Here is a 15,613-nt window from a genome sequence, read left to right on the forward strand (position 1 = left end):
ATATGTCACAGCTTTTTCCACTGGGTGGTAAAAAAAAACGTAGTGACAAGTCAATTACCGCCATGTTTCCATGCAGATTCTGAGTGAAAAACACACCAGTAAGTCAGGACGCATGTTACATAGTTATATAATTCTATCAAGGTCAACCTATATCCCTATTACGTCCCTACTGAGTTGATCCAGAGAAAGGCAAAAAAAAAAAACTAATGGGGCTGTTCCAATTTCCCCATAACAGTGATAAATTCCTTCTGTGCTCCAGAAAAAATCTCTGGATCAACATTCTGTCCCAATAAATCTAGTCTCTATAATCTGTAATGTTAATACTCTCCAGAAATGCATCCAGGCCCCTTTGGAAATCTATAGAGTTCATCATTAATGTGGTGACAAGGGGGTGCAAGTTATACTTGTCAGGTCATGATGCCAGGGCACCGTCAGCCTATACACGATCCGAGATGGAGACAGCTTCTCCTGGGCTAGGCATGGGGCAATGAACACACCGACACCGGGTTATGCATAGCTGTCTTTTACTGAGGCAGGAGTAGATGGTACAACACTCACAGTATGGAGCATAGTAGAAGGGATGCAGTGTAACCCTTGGGAGCCCTGTTGTTATGCTTGGACTTATGGTGCTTTTCAACCACTTGAATTAGATAGACTGGAGATGTGGAAATTAAGAGATATCCCACAATGACTAGGGTTCTGCTAAGGTCCAATTTCTGACACTGCCAGGATATGACTCACCAACTCATGTATGGGAAACACTTGCAGAATTGTGGGGCTAACTTGACAAGAGCTTTTCTTCAAGCTTCTCTTGGAATCACCTCATACTTCTTCCACCTCCTTTCCACACTGCAGCTCTGCATCTCCTTCTTAAAGGTACAGTACAGTACATAAAAATACAAGAATACAGTAAACATGGCACTGTGCATAAATATAGTAAACAACATAACAGTGGGCCCAACACAGGAGCAGCCTTATGTGGTGGGACACTACATGAACACTTCCTCTGGCAGAGAGTTCCACAGTCTCACTGCCCGTAAAGTAAAGAACCCCTTTCTGTGCTGGTGTAGGAACCTTCTCATAGCCGGCCCAAGACTTTGTTTTTTTTCAGAGTTCACAATATGGTTAATCTGACAACAATATGGTTAATCTGACATGCTATCTTTAATCTAATGGTCAGTACTAAGGATAAGCGAATTTTTTGAAAAAATTTGATTCAGCCAATTCGCCGAATTTTCGTAAAAAATTCATTTTGGTCCGAATTTATTTGCGGCAAATTGCTATTTAAAATGGCTATTTCTGGCCTACAGAAAGCCTCAATAGGGGTGTAGAATACTTTGCCTTGCTGTAACACGCATAGGGTGTGTGTGCTAGGTTAGTGAAATAATACTGTTATTCAGTATGACATGCAGATCAGAGGTGTCGCTATGAGAATGGCAGTGTTTGTAGGGGGAAATAGGGAGAGGTTTCTGTATGGGGCCACCCTTTTTGGGGTGGTTAACACTTGCCAAAAAGGGAATTAATAATGCGAGAGTAGGGCCTTACAAGGGAAGTTTTTACCCCCACCAGTTACAATGGACCCTATGTTGTTCCCTTCCACCTTTTCAAGGACTTTGCATCACATCAATACTTGGTTTTGTAGGTGGCACATGGTGTTTTTTTTTGCACATATTTCCTTTTGTTTGATTTAAAAAAAAAATTGGCGTCAAAATATTTTATCCAAAGAATATTATTAAAAGTTACGTTTTACATAATGCATATCTTCAATACTTACTTGTGGTCTGATGCGGAGGAATGTCTTTAACTGGGGAGCAGCGCCTTAAATATGTTCAGCACTATCCATATTTGTGCAGTGTTGGTATGGCACCATGGTCAATCTACTCTGATGCATCAGGCATTGGTGGGTGGAAATCCTGGCTGATCCATATCTGTTTCATCGTCACAAAGGTCAATCTTTCCCTATTTTTCGTGGACAGACGAGTTCTCCTTGTGGTTACTATGGCCCCGGCCGCACTAAACACCCGCTCTGATGCCACACTACTGTCCGGGCAGGACAGCTTTTCCAGGGCAAACTCTGCTAGTTGCGGACACAAACCAAGTTTGGCTGCTCAGAATTCCAGCGGATCTTCAAGGTGTGTTGGCAGGGTCATGTCAAGGTATGCCACCACCTGCTGGTTCAGGTCCTGCTCCAGGTCTACCTGCTGCTGATGAGTTGCTTCACTATGCAGGTGAAGACATGTAGTCATCAGTGACTGTAGACTCAGGCTGCTGCTGATGTAGCTGGTACTGCTCCTGCCACCCCACCCCTCCCCAGCAGCCATGGCAGTGGAAGGTGAGCGAAGAGGGCCCTCTGAGTCAGACCTGCTGGAGGATGAACGATGGTGCAGATAGGCATCCGCCAACTGACTACGTAGGATGTCTCTGTAGTAGGCCAGTTTGTCCACCCTCTCAGTGGGTGTAAAAAAAGGCCTCCATTTTGTGCCTGTAGCGAGGGTCCAATAAATAGTGTTGAGCGGCATAGGCCATATTCGAATCCGCGATATTTCGCGAATATATGGACAAATATTCGTCATATATTCGCTAAATTCGCATATTTGTAATATTCACGTTTTATTTTCGCACATGCGAAAATTAGCATATGCGACAATTAGCATATACTAAAATTTGCATAAGCAAAAATTAGCATATGCGAAAATTAGCATATGCAAATTTTCGCATATGCAAAAATTTGCACGCCAGTCTCAGACAGTAGTATTAGAGCCTTCTTTACACGACACAAGCTGGAAGCAGAGAGGGATGATCACTGTGATGTGTACTGTGAAAAAAAATATATATGAATATTCGTAATTACGAATATATAGTGCTATATTCGCGAATATTCGCGAATTTGCATTGCGAATATTCGCGAGCAACACTACCAATAAGGTGGAGAGCCAGAAGTCATCCTGCTGCCGAATGGTGACAATTCGGCGGTCACTATGCAAGCAAGTGAGCATGCATCGTGCCATTTGTGCATGTGACTCGGAGGGACTCCCTGCCTCCATCTCCACTGCATACTGCCATGGTGTGTCTGGGTCCTCTGTCTCGCCTTCCTCATAACCCTCTAGCTCCTCTGGCTGCTCCTGCTCCTCCTCTCCTGTCAGATTACTAGAAAAACCGCCCATCTCGCAAAACCTAAACTGTGCTCCACTGTGCCCCTCCCCCTCCTCCAGTTCAGCCCCCACAGGGCTCATGTGGCCGTGAGATGTAGGCGCCATGTCTATAGTGCCCTGACCAGCCATTGATTTCAACACGTTTTGTAGTAGATGAAGCAGTGGAATGATGTCGTTCATCCTGTAATCCTGGCGACTGACTAAAAAGTGGCTTCCTCAAAGGGCCTGAGCAATTGGCAATGTCATGTATGAGCTGCCACTGGTTGACAATGAAGTTACACAATTCCCCTTATTCGCTTGGATCACCCAGAAATCGGTGATGGCTTTTCTCTGTTCGTATAGTCAGTAAAACATATGGCGGTGGAATTCCAATGTGTGGAAACATCGCAAATCAGACTATGTTGAACCCTTGTGCCATGCAGGGCACATGGCTCAGCCTTCCTTGTTGAATTGCAGACAAGATGTTTTTCCAGTTGTCGGCCACCATGGTTCCCATTTCCAGTTTTCGTGGAGTAAGCCATGATTCGATTTCTTCATGAATGACTTTTAGCAGTACCTCACCTGTGTGACTCCATGTGAAGAACAGCGTGGCACTGCCGTGCCCTGCACACATGGTATGCTGGGGGGGCACTGATACTTGTCCGGGCAGTGAAGGCTGAGGACACGGCGGAGGATGAGGAGGCGGAGTAGCACACTGTCACAGAACCAATGGCCTGAGAGCGTGGAGGCGGAAGCGGCATGACCTGTCCAAGTTGCTGTTGTGCCTGTGCAGGAACCACATTCACCCAGTGGGCCATAAAGGTCATGTATTGCCCCTGACCATCGGCGCTGCCGTGCACTTTGGAACACACCAACAGGCTCAAGGACTGGCCCACCTTCAGTTCCACAAAATTGTGCAGGGCTGGTGCTGCCTTTTTTGCAAAGAAATGACGGCTTGGGACTTTCCACCTCGGCTCGGCACAAGCCATCAGTTCTCTGAAAGGTGCAGAGTCCACCACTTGAAAAGAGAGGGACTGCAGCACCAGCAATTTGAACAGGAGCACATTCAGCTTCTGCGCCGTTGGATCAGTGTGTTTATGTTGTCTCTTGGACATGGCTTCTCTGATGGATTGCTGGCGGAATGACTGACTCGAAGTAGGAGGAGCAGGAGCATCTGGAGTGACAGAAGAAGGGTATGACACACAGCTCCCTTCGGCTGAGGTGGTGGAGGCTTGGCTGGCTGAAACAGGGAGCGGCGTGCCACTTGGAGATGCAGCAGGCTGGACCACCACATCGGAGCCACGATTCTCCCAGGCCGCTTTATGGTGACGCTGCATATGTTGACGCAAGGCCATGGTGCCAACATTGGGACCCTGGCCATGCTTCACCTTCTGCCGACACATCTTGCATTATGTTAACCCCCTTCGGATGCTTGATTAAAAACTGCCACACCGCCAAGTAGCTGATTTTCCCACTAACAGTCCGCACTGATTGACTGCAACTGCCGCCGACTCTAGGAACCCGTGTCTCACTACCTCCTGGGAAGGTAGGCTGCCGCGAAGCAAGTGGTCTGACCTGGGCACGTTTGGCTCCAGGCTTTCCACTTCTGCCACCATGCTGACTGCCAACCATGATACCACCTTGCTTGCTCAGCTGCTGCCTTACGGGCAACCTGCAACCCTCTTCTCCTGATGATGATGAACCCCCTTCTGCACCCGGTACCCAAGTGCGATCGGCTTCATCATCATCAAGTTGTGTCTGCACGTCGCTGATGTCCATCTCAGGTTGAACGCTCGCAACACCATTTCCCACGCCATTCTCCTCATCACTACTTGCCCGCCTAGCGGAGGAAGCAGCGGATGTCTCCTCCTCTTCTTGGCTGGGCAGTAGCTACTGTCTCTCCTCTAGATCATCCTCACTTAATAGTGGAGCTGAACCCACAGCATAAGATACTTCTGTGGGCGAGGCAACAGCATAGGACAGAGGCAATGGGAGGACAAGCTCCCGGGCTATGCCAACTGTTGACTGGGGGTGTCAGATGTCACTTGTGATGTAGTGGATGACGGTGTTAACCAATCGACTACGGCAGATGGGTTGCTGGTAGAGACATGACCGCTAGACGATACTGGGAGCTCAGGCCTCTTGCTGCGACTCCTAGTCTGCTGCGACCTTTGCCTGATGAATTTAGGCCTCTGCCACTCCTCTGTGCAAATCCTGGCACTTCTCTGCCTGATATACTTAGTGTGTATATGAGGGCAGTACAATACGCTCCACTATGCTTAAAACAGTATTTGTCTACAACACCAGCAGCTGTGTGCTTTTGCCTGACGTTTCACAGTATCTAGGCCCTTAAGACCTTAACAGGAACAAAATAGTACACCACTTAGATGTACATATGTGGTATGCACTTATGAGGGGAGGACAATGCGCTCGAGTACGCTTAAAACAGTATTTGTGTACAACACCAGCAGGTGAGTACTTTTGGCTGGCCTTTTTACAGTATCTAGGCCCTTAAGACTTTAACAGGAACAAAATAGTACACCACTTAGATATATGTATGTGGTATGCACTTATGAGGGGAAGCCAATGCGCTCCAGTACACTTAAAACAGTATTTGTGTACAACACCAACCGGTGTGTACTTTTGGCTGGCCTTTCACAGTATCTAGGCCCTTAAGACTTTAACAGGAACAAAATAGTACATCACTGAGATGTACGTATGTGGTATGCACTTATGAGGGGAGGACAATGCACTCCAGTACGCTTAAAACAGTATTTGTGTACAACACCATCATCACACACCAGTGCTGCAGCACACAGTCGCTGTGTACAACACCCAAAATTGCACTTTCTCTCTCAATCTCACTCCCTTCCCCATCAGTGCTCCTAGGCAGGATTTGGGCATGAGGTGAATCGCTGCTGTTCTGTGCAGCACACTGCTCTCTGTCCCTCTCTGTAATAGAACACTATAGTTACTGGGAGATGAATCGCTGCTGTTAAAATGCTTTTCTGTGCAATACATACTGCTCTCTGTCCCTCTCTCTGTACAACAGAACGCTGATGTGACTGGGAGGTGAATCGCTGCTGGAAAAATGCTTTTCTGTGCAACACACTGATCTCTGTCCCTCTCTATCTCTCTGCAATAAAAGGCTGAAGTGACTGGCCGCAAGATGGCTGAAGATTATATAGGGCTGTGACATCACAGGGTATACTGGCTGCTGATAGGATGCATGCTGCATTTGATTCAGGTTAATCTTGCCTAGCCTGCCCTTGTTCCCGCCACCCCAGGATGCCTTGCCTTATGTCCTCACATGTGGATCCGCCATTTTAGATGCCCTGGAGCCTGGACCACACTAAATGGAGTGTAATGAAGCAATTTGCGCAATTGAATTGCGGCGCTATTTGCATTAGTTGCAAATTAAATTTTTCCTGAAATTCGCAACAAATTCGATTCATCAGATTCGATCGTCGGATTCGTCAGATTCAAAACAAGTTTCTTCAATGCAATGTCCTGACCCCTGTAAATTTTTCATTTTTCCACCTATGGAGGTATGTTTATTTTTTGCACCATGAGCTGAAGTTTTTAACGATACCACTTTTGTGTATCTATGACTTTTTGATAACTTTAAAAAAAAGTTTTTTCTGGGACATGATTTTTTTTGTGATTATGTAATTCACCGTGCATGATCAGGAACACCATAACATAATTTAATGCTATTGCATTACAGTGATCTATGTTTCCGGTGCTCGATTGCTAAAGGCAATAAAGTCTTAAAGGGGTACTCCACTGGCCAGAGTTTGGAAGTAAATGTTCCAAACGCTGTTTTCACACTGCGGGGGTTGGTCACGCCCCTTGTGACATCATGGCCATGCACTCTCAATGCATGTATATGGGAGGGGGCGTGACAGCGTGACGGCCTCCCATAGACTTGCATTGAGGGGGCGTGGACGTGATGTCACAAGGGACATGGCCGGCCCCCACAGCGCAAAAACAGCGTACGGAACGAATGCTGGCCAGTGGAGTATTCCTTTAAGCAATAGCCCATCCACAGAGGAGTGGGAAGGAAGGGTAAGTCCCGGTTCTCCTTCAGCAACCCATCTAGACCCCGGGGATGACCGGCATTTAATGTTTAAATGCCTGATCACTATTGATCACAGCATTTAACCATTTAAATATCGTATATCGGAGCCAGCTCCGACATCCGTATATCTCTAGAATGAAGAAATGCAGCATCATAAGCCATTGCATCCTCTTGCACTCTGTGAAGGTTTGGCTTGGCTAGTAATTTCCTCTGAAGGGCCTCATCTTTCACACCACACACAAATCTGTCTCTTAAAGGGGTACTCCGCCCCTGGCATCTTATCCCCTATCCAAAGGATAGGGGATAAGATGTCAGATCGCCACGGTCCCGCTGCTGGGGACCCCGGGGATCGCCGCTGCGGCACCCTGCCATCATTACTGCACAGAGCGAGTTCGCTCTGTGCGTAATGACGGGCGATACAGGGGCCGGAGCAGCGTGATGTCATGGCTCTGCCCATCATGACATCACGGCCTTTCCCCTTAATGCAAGTCTATGGCTGGGGGTGTGACGACCGCCACGCCTCCTCCCATAGACTTGTATTGACGGGGGCGGGCCGTGACGTCACGAGGGGCGGAGCCGTGACGTAACGATGCTCCAGCCCCTGTATTGCCCATCATTACGTGCAGAGCGATCTCGCATCCAGCAGTGAGACCCCGGCGATCTGACATCTTATCCCCTATCCTTTGGATAGGGGATAAGATGTCTAGGGGCGGAGTGCCCCTTTAACCCCTTAAGGACGCAGGACGTAAATGTACGTCCTGGTGCGGTGGTGCTTAACACACCAGGACGTACATTTACGTCCTGTGCATAACCGCGGGCATCGGAGCTATGCCCGTGTCATGCGCGGCTGATCCCGGCTGCTGATCGCAGCCAGGGACCCGCCGGCAATGGCCGACGCCTGCGATCTCGCGGGCGTCCGCCATTAACCCCTCAGGTGCCGGGATCAATACAGATCTCGGCATCTGCGGCAGTGCGCGATTTGAATGAATGATCGGATCGCCCGCAGCGCTGCTGCGGGGATCCGATCATTCAGAACGCAGCACGGAGGTCCCCTCACCTTCCTCCATCCCGCTCCCGGCGTCTCCTGCTCTGGTCTGAGATCGAGCAGACCAGAGCAGAAGATCGCCGATAACACTGATCTGTTCTATGTCCTATGCATAGAACAGATCAGTATTAGCAATCATGGTATTGCTATGAATAGTCCCCTATGGGGACTATTCAAGTGTAAAAAAAAATGTAAACAAATTTAAAAGTAAAAGTAAAAAAAAAGTGAAAAATCCCCTCCCCCAATAAAAAAGTAAAACGTCCAAAATTGCTACTTTTTTAATACATTTTATTAAAAAAAATGATAAAAAATGTATTAAAAGTTTTTTATATGCAAATGTGGTATCAAAAAAAAGTACAGATCATGACGCAAAAAATGAGCCCCCATACCGCCACTTATACGGAAAAATAAAAAAGTTAGAGGTCATCAAAATAAAGGGATTATAAACGTACTAATTTGGTTAAAAAGTTTGTGATTTTTTTTAAGCGCAACAATAATATAAAAGTATGTAATAATGGGTATCATTTTAAATGTATTGACCCTCAGAATAAAGAACACACGTCATTTTTACCATAAATTGTACGGCGTGAAAACGAAACCTTCCAAAATTAGCAAAATTGCGTTTTTCATTTTAATTTCCCCACAAAAATAGTGTTTTTTGGTTGCGCCATACATTTTATGATATAATGAGTGATGTCATTACAAAGGACAAATGGTCACACAAAAAACAAGCCCTCATACTAGTCTGTGGATGAAAATATAAAAGAGTTATGATTTTTTGAAGGCGAGGAGGAAAAAATGAAAACGTAAAAATTTAATTGTCTGAGTCCTTAAGGCCAAAATGGGCTGAGTCCTTAAGGGGTTAAAGGAGAACTGTCACTAAACCCCCCTGCACTAACCAGAGGTACTGGCTGGTAGTGCGGGGGACGCTGATCAATATGGTGCCTACCATGTCCAGATCCGTCCAGCCGTTCGCCCGTTATCTTCATTTTTTAAGATGTGCAAATCATCTTCTAACTGGCACGGTTACTGCCTTCATCTGGCACTGTGACGTCAGCGCCGCTCGTCCACAGCACTGCCCGGCTTATGCATATTCATACCCTTCCTTTGCATCTCCCTTTCCTCCCCACTCTGTATGTGACTCCACTGCTCATGTGCTGGCTTCCTGTGTACACCCGGAAGTGGCTTCAGCGCAGCTTCATTCCAGTGAAGCTGCAGTAAGGGTGTAGTAAGTAAAGGTGCAGTAAGCCGGTACATGCGCAGTGGAGTCACATACAGAGCGGGAAGGAGAGGGAGATGCAGATGGAGTGCAGGAATATGCATAAGCCAGGCAGTGATTCGGGCCGAGCGGTGGAGACGTCACAGTGACAGATGAAGGCATATATTAGAAAATGAGGATAATGGGCTAACGTCTGGACGGATCCAGGCATGGTAAGCATCATATTGATCAGCGTCCCCCGCACTACCAGGGTTAGTGACAGTTTTCCTTTAACCCCTTAAGGACTCAGGGCGTACCTGTACATCCTGAGTCCGCTCCCGTTCTATAACGCCATAGCAGGTCGGGCCCGCTATTAATCCTTTAGACGCGGCGTTCAACTTTGAAAGTAAAACTTTGCCGGTTAGCTCAGGGGACTGTTTGGGAACACTGTGGCGAAATCGCGGCATCCCGAACAGCTGTAGGACAGCAGGATGGTCCTTTACCTTGTCTCCTGGGGCCGATCACCGAATGCCTGCTAAGTGCTTGATATCCAAGCATGAGCAGTCAAGCAGCAGAATCATTGATCAATGGTTTCCTATGAGAAACCATTGATCAATGTAAAAGATCAGTGTGTGCAGTGTTATAGGTCCCTATGGGAGCTATAAAATAGCAAAAAGAAAAGTGAAAAAAAAAGTTGATAAAGATCATTTAACCCCTTCCCGAATAAAATTTGGAATCACCCCCCTTTTCCCATTAAAAAAGAAAAAAAAAACTGTGTAAATAAAAATAAAAATAAACATGTGTGGTATCGCTGCCACACGGTCAATGGCGTATGCGCAAAAAAATTCCAAAGTCCGAAATAGCGTATTTTTGGTCACTTTTTATATAATGAAAAAAAATGAATAAAAAGATCAATAAGTCCGATCAATACAAAAATACAAACGCTAAAAACTTCAGATCAAAAAATGAGCCCTTAAACTGCCAGATACGCGGAAAAAAAAAGTTATATGGGTCAGAAGATGACAATTTTAATCGTATAAATTTTCCTGCATGTAGTTATGATTTTTTTCAGAAGTACGATAAAATAAAACCTATATAAGTAGGGGATCATTTTAACCGTATGGACCTACAGAATAAAGATAAGAGGTCATTTTTACCAAAGAATTTACTGCCTAGAGATGGAAGCCCCCAAAAGTTACAAAATGGTGTTTTTTTCTTCAATTTTGTCACACATTAATTATTTTTTTCCGTTTCCAATAGATTTTTGGGTAAAATGACTGATGTCATTACAAAGTAGAATTGGTGGCACTACGCTCCGGGGGCATGTGAAGAAAATGAATATGCAAACCACGGGGGCGGGCTTAGGCCCCATCCTCCGGGACCCAAAGAAATATAGATGACGGGGGACCGCCTTCAAAGCGCTAAGGTTATTAGGGGACATCAGAGAGCCAGTGATATCATATGTGTTGGGGCGTATGACACCCAGCAGCACGGTTCACTTCTGAATACAAGATAGTAACTGGAATTATTTCCCTGATTCAAATGTATATTCCTATTACCCACAATAATCCCATCCTCGTTAATTGTTATGTCTTGCACTTAATTATTATTAACAATGAATACTAGACATGTGCAATTCGGTTCGATACGAATGTCTAATTTACCGAATTTTACCGTTTTCGGGCATTCGGACCGATCCGAATGCATGAAAACATATTTTGAACATTCCCGAATAGCCACGATAATACGAATAGCAAAATAACAAATGCATTCGATATCCGTAAACGAACGTAAATAATTAATTCTAATAACAAAAAAATATTAAAAAAGATACAGTAGTGATGGAAAAAATTGTATCTAACGAAATGTATCTTTTTTTATTATGAAATGTTTATACATTTTTAAACAGGGATCAATTTATGTGAGCGGGTAAAGCACTAAAAATGTAGCCGACAATAATAAAAATGTAGTGTGTGTGTGTGTGTGCGTGTTTTTCACTTTAAAAAATAAATAAATTAGGTAGTACTACTACTCCCAGCATGGAACACATTGTTCCATGATGGGAGTAGTATTTATACGTGAGTGCAGGGGACCATAGAAGAGCTGCTGCCGCATCTATACATTGTACAAGAGGATCGCAAGGGACCCCGGCGATCTGTCAATTAGTACAGGTAACTACTACTCCCATCATGGAACAGTGTGTTGCATGCTGGGAGTAGTAGTACTACCTAAAAAATGTTTTTAAAAAAGTGTAAAAAACGCACACAATACATTTTTTTTATTGTTGGCTACATTTTTAGTGCTTTACCCGCTCACATAAATTGATCCCTGTTTAACCCCTTCAGGACCCAGACCATTTTCACCTTCAGGACCTGGGCATTTTTTGAATATCTGACCACTGTTACTTTAACCCCTTAAGGACCAAGGACGTACCGGTACGTCCTTGGTCCTGCTCTCCTGATATAACGCGGGGTTACACAGTAACCCCGCGTCATATCACGGCGGGCCCGGCGACACAGTGAAGCCGGAACCCGCCTCTAATAGCGCGCGGCGCCGCGATCGGCGCAGCGCGCTATTAACCCTTTAGCCGCGCGGCTAAAAGCGAAGGGGAAAGTTGCCGGCTAGCTCAGTCAGGCTGTTCGGGATAGCCGCGGCTAATCGCGGCATCCCGAACAGCTGACAGGACAGCGGGAGGGCCCCTACCTGCCTCCTCGCTGTCCGATCGCTGAATGAATGCTCAGTGCCTGAGATCCAGGCATGAGCAGTCATGCGGCAGAATCATTGATCATTGGTTTCTTATGAGAAACCAGTGATCAATGATGAAGATCAGTGTGTGCAGTGTTATAGGTCCCTATGGGAGCTATAACACTGCAAAAAAAAAGTGGAAAAAAAAGTGAATAAAGATCATTTAACTCCTCCCCTATTAAAAGTTTGAATCACCCCCCTTTTCCAATAAAAAAAAAAAACACTGTAAATAAAAATAAAAATAAACATATATGGTATCACCGCGTGCGGAAATATCCGAATTATAATAATATATCATTAATTAAACCGCTCGGTCAATGGCGTGTGCGCAAAAAAATTCCAAAGTCCAAAATAGTGCATTTTTTGTCACTTTTTATATCATTTAAAAATGAATAAAAAGCGATCAATAAGTCCTACCAATGCAAAAATGGTACCGTTAAAAACTTCAGATCACGTCGCAAAAAATGAGCCCTCATACCGCCCCATACATGGAAAAATAAAAAAGTTATAGGGGTCAGAAGATGACAATTTTAAACGTATTAATTTTCCTGCATGTAGTTATGATATATGATCCAGAAGTCCGACAAAATCAAACCTATATAAGTAGGGTATCATTTTAATCGTATGGACCTACAGAATAAAGATAAGGTGTCATTTGTACCGAAAAATGTACTACGTAGAAACGGAAGCTCCCAAAATTAACAAAACTGCGTTTTTTTTTTTCAATTTTGTCGCACAATTATTTTTTTTTATGTTTCATCGTAGATTTTTGGGCAAAATAACTGACGTCAATACAAAGTAGAATTGGTGGCGCAAAAAATAAGCCATCATGTGGATTTTTAGGTGCAAAATTGAAAGAGTTATGATTTTTTAAAGGCAAGGAGCAAAAAACGAAAATGCAAAAACGGAAAACCCCCCGGTCCTTAAGGGGTTAAACATTAATTACTCTGGGATGCTTTTACTTATCATTCTGATTACGAGATAGTTTTTTCGTGACATATTCTACTTTATGTTATTGGTAAAATTTCACTGATATTTGTATCCTTTCTTGGTAAAAAAATCTAAAAATGTCATGAAAATTTTGAAAATGTTGCATTTTTCTAACTGTGAAACTCTCTGCTTGTAAGAAAAATGGTTATTTCAATAAATTACATATTGATTCACATATACAATATGTCTACTTTATGTTTGCATCAAAAAATTTACATGTTTTTACTTTTGGAAGACACCAGAGGGCTTCAAAGTTCAGCAGCAATTTTCCAATTTTTCTCAAGATTTTCAAAATCACACTTTTTCAGGGACCAGTTCAGGTTGGAAGTGGATTTTAAGGGTCTTCATATTAGAAATACCCCATAAATGACCCCATTATAAAAACTGCACCCCCCAAAGTATTCAAAATGACATTCAGTAAGTGTTTTAACCCTTTAGGTGTTTCACAGGAATAGCAGCAAAGTGAAGGAGAAAATTCAAAATCTTCATTTTTTACACTCGCATGTTCTTGTAGACCCAATTTTTGAATTTTTACAAGGGGTAAAAGGAGAGAACTCCCCCTAAAATTTGTACCCCAATTTCTCTTGAGTAAGGAAACACCTCATATGTGTATGTAAAGTGTTCGGCGGGCGCAGTAGAGGGATCAGAAGGGAAGGAGCGACAATGGGATTTTGGAGAGTGAGTTTTTCTGAAAGGGGTTTTGGGGGGCATGTCACATTTAGGAAGCCCCTATGGTGCCAGAACAGTGGACCCCCCCACATGTGACCCCATTTTGGAAACTACACCCCTCATGGAATTTAATAAGGGGTACAGTGAGCATTTACACCCCACTGGCGTTTGACAGATATTTGAAACAGTGGACTGTGCAAATGAAAAATTTTATTTTTCATTTTCACAGACCACTGTTCCAAAAATCTGTCATACGCCAGTGGGGTGTAAATGCTCACTATACCCCTTATTAAATTCCATGAGGGGTGTAGTTTCCAAAATGGGGTCACATATGGATATTTATTGTTATGTCAGAACTGCTGTAATAATCAGCCACCCCTGTGCAAATCACATCAAATGTACATGGTGCACTCTCCCTTCTGGGCCTTGTTGTGCGCCCCCAGAGCACTTTGCGCCCACATATGGGGTATCTCCGTACTCGGGAGAAATTGCATTACAAATTTTGAGGGTCTTTTTTCCCTTTTACCTCTTGTGAAAATGAAAAGTATAGGGCAACACCAGCATGTCAGTGTAAAAAAATTAATTTTTATACACTAACATGCTGGTGTAGACCCCAACTTCACCTTTTCATAGGGGTTAAAGAAGAAAAAGCCCCCCAAAATTTGTAAGGCAATTTCTCCCGAGTACGGCGATACCCCATATGTGTCCCAAAACTGTTGCCCTGAAATACGACAGGGCTCCAAAGTGAGAGAGCGCCATGCGCATTTGAGGCCTAAGTTAGGGATTTGCATAGGGGTGGACATAGGGGTATTCTATGCCAGTGATTCCCAAACAGGGTGCCTCCAGCTGTTGCAAAACTCCCAGCATGCCTGGACAGACTGAGCATGCTGAGATTTGTAGTTTTGCAACATCTGGAAGAGCACAAATTGGAGACCATTATACAGTGGTCTCCAAACTGTGGACCTCCAGATGTTGCAAAACTGCAACTCCCAGCATGCCCAGACAGCCAAAGGCTGTCTGGGCATGCTGGGAGTTGCAGTTTTGAAACTCCCAGAGGCAGCGGTGAGATCGCTTTACGGCGATCTCACTGCCGCCAATGAAGATGCCGCCCTTCTGCTGGAAACTCATCGCCGGGACGCACCACTGCCGGGACCGCCTGGAGGACGCCGCTCGCGCCGGGACCGCTCGGGACACCGCATGGCCGGGTAAGTGACGCCGGGGGACGGGTAAGGGACTCACACACCGCGCTGCTAAGTATTCTGATAGCGAAACGCTGCTATCAGCTAGTCAGATTTGACTAGCTGATAGCAGCGATGGCTGGGGGGGGGGGGGGGGATGAAACCCCCCGTGGTCACATGGTAAGATGGCTGGCTATCAGTGATAGACACCATCTTATCGGGCACTGCGGGATGCCGCGAGTAGCGGCAAAAATGTTCATGACGTACCTGGTAGGTCATGGATCGGGAACACCTTGCCACTCATGATGTACAGGTATGTCATAGGTCGGGAAGGGGTTAAAAATGAATAAACATTTCATAATAAAAAAGATACATTTCGTTAGATACAATTTTTTCCATCACTACTGTATCTTTTTTATTATTATTATATTATATTTTTATGGTACCCTACGAAATTTTTATAAAAAAGGTATCTCCATAATTTTTCAGGATCGCTAAAGTCCAAAAAAGAATAAAAAGATTTACCCGAATGTACCCGAATACCGAATGTATCCGAAAAATCAAACCGAACACCCG

Source organism: Hyla sarda, chromosome 1 (genome assembly GCF_029499605.1).
Source record: "Hyla sarda isolate aHylSar1 chromosome 1, aHylSar1.hap1, whole genome shotgun sequence".
Taxonomy (NCBI): Eukaryota; Metazoa; Chordata; class Amphibia; order Anura; family Hylidae; genus Hyla; species Hyla sarda.